This window comes from Penaeus japonicus, unplaced genomic scaffold (genome assembly GCF_977035675.1).
Source record: "Penaeus japonicus unplaced genomic scaffold, GWHDUDI00000001_assembly GWHDUDI00000037, whole genome shotgun sequence".
NCBI lineage: Eukaryota > Metazoa > Arthropoda > Malacostraca > Decapoda > Penaeidae > Penaeus > Penaeus japonicus.
The window spans coordinates 15,548,596-15,551,095 of NW_028234439.1; the positions used below are offsets into that span (position 1 = coordinate 15,548,596).

Sequence of the window (2,500 nt, forward strand, 5' to 3'; positions counted from 1 at the left end):
TCCTCTCTCCTCCTCCTCCTCCTCCTCCTCCTCCTCCTCCTCCTCCTCCTCCTCCTCCTCCTCCCCCCCTCCCCCTCCCTCCTCCTACCCCTCCTGCTCCTCCCTCCCCACTACCCCTCCTCCCCCTCCTCCTCTCCCTCCCCTCCCTCACCCTTGTTAAGGAGGAGTGTGGTGAAGTTGAGGTGAATGAATTGGTGGAACAGTCATAACCGCTGTTGACATGTATGACATGATGTGTGTCGATTTTTTTTATTCAATTCTCTTCTTTCTTTTCTTTTTTTATTGTTTTTTTCTTATTACTTTCTGTTGTTGCTTGTGTTTTCGTGTTTTGCCTTTAGCGTTTCCTCTTCGTCGGCCAAAGAAGGAAATAGAATGTCATGATAGACGTGATTTGTGTATTTTTTTCTTCTTCAGAATTCTTCTTCCTCTTGTTAATGTTCTCATTCTTCTCCCTCCCATTCTTCTTATTCTTCTCCTTCTTTTTGTTGGTCTCCTTCCTTTTTTTGTCCATCTTCTTCTTCTTCTCCTTCTCTTCCTCCTTCATCTCCCTACCCTTCGTATTCCTTTCCTTCTTCTTCGTCTTCTTCGTCTTCCTCTTCTTCAACATCTTCCTCTTCTTCTTCTTCTTCATCTTGTGCTTCTCCATCTTCTTCTTCCTCTTCTTCTCCATCTCCTTCTCCTCCTCCAGCTTCTTCTTCTCTTCCTCCTCCTCCTCCTCCTCCTCCTCCTCCTCCTCCTCCTCAAGCTTCTTCTTCTTCTCCTTCTCCTCCTACTCCTTTTCCTTTTCCTTCTCCTTCTCCTCCTTCTTCTTCTTCTTCTTCTTCTTCTTCTTCTTCTACTACTACTACTACTACTACTACTACTACTACTACTACTACTACTACTACTACTACTCCTTCTCCTCCTCCTCCTCCTCCTTCTCTTCTCTCTCCATGGCAACTTCTTACGTTAAATCTTGCTAAATGGAAAAAAAATAGAGATTTTAACTATTGCCAAACATTTTATTTCTTTTACAAAACATCCGTATAGGAAATTATGTTAGTTGAGAAAAGTGAACGCGGGAAAATAACATTTACAGACCCTCGACTTAAGAAAGAGCGCCATCTTTGATAAGTAAGTCAATCAACAAATGAAGAATCGAAATAACGAATAAATAAATGAACATATAATTAACACGGACAAATAAATGAGAGAGAGAAAGAGAAAAAAAAGAAGGTAAAAAGACGGCGAAATTTGATCAGTCTCCTCGCTAGGTTTCGTCAAGGTCACGCGCGCAGTGGAAGTCTGTCCTCCATTGCTTCTGATATTTCCGCTTGGTATTTTCTTAATTTTTTGTAATGGTTTACACTCTCCTTTTTGTGTGTTTCTATGTGCAATTACGTTAGCGGCCTTGTGTTTTGTTGTTTGGTTAATTTTTTGAAAGTTGTTTGTTATTTGTTGTTTGGGGATGGAGTAATGTATTTGTGATTTGTGTGACTTTTTTTTTTACCGGTATTTCAAAATGTTGATTCGGATATTGCCTGTATATTGCTGTTGTTATTGTTATTGTTATTAATTTTATTATTATCACCATCATCAGTATTGTTTATTGTGGTGTTTGGACATTGTTTTGTATTCTGTTCTCACTAATTTGAGAGAAGAATTAAAATGTATATATCACGCATAGCCATTGTTGTTACACATGTACAAGGTCTGTACCGTATTTTCATAACATTTTACGGGGTTTTCCATCTCCACTCCTATTTCTGCTTTTCTTTTCGCTTAAACATCGACATTATTATTAATTACCCCCGGTCATTTGAGACATAATTATATAGATTATTCCTAAAGACAAGAGAGGTAGTTTTGAACAATCATTCCCATACGTATTGTTACAGATATTTTATACCGTACTTTCAACGAGCACGCGGTACAAGTTCACAATTTGTTTTTCTATTATCGGCCAAACATAGATATTATTGATAATTAGTTCCAGACGTTTGAAGGTTATTTATGCAGATTGTTATTCTTGTAGATAGCTTAGCTATATTTAACCCTTTAGCACTTCACTGGTGCGCTTACATATCACCTTGACTTTCTTATAGAGATTTTTATATGACCTTGAATTTATATATGTATACAATTTTTTTTCGTGTTATATATATTTTCTTTCTCTTATTTTTTTGTTTTTCATTTTTTGCGTATGTAATTTGGATGTCTTTTATTATTATTATTATTATTATTGTTATTTTTGTTGTTATTATTATTTTTTATTTTTATTTTGATTATTATCATCTACATCATCTTGAAGTTTTCATGTCCTTTCGTTTCTCTCGCAAAACAAACAAACAAACAAACAAAAATACCCGCTAATTATTCTATATACCAATCCCTCCCCCTGTGTAAACTAAGCGTAGGATGAAACTGCATGTTATTCGCACAATATTAGCGAAAAAAATAATTATATTAAAAAAATATATATATGTATATATTCTGTTCCAAATTTGATATATATTCATAT

General features: G+C 35.8%; 1 protein-coding gene across 2 annotated transcripts in view; it reads left to right on the forward strand.

Moving 5' to 3' along the window:
* The window catches only part of LOC147467204 (uncharacterized), a 64,335-nt gene that overhangs the window by 48,849 nt on the left and 12,986 nt on the right, over positions 1–2,500 (forward strand). The gene's annotated exons all lie outside the window — the stretch shown is intronic.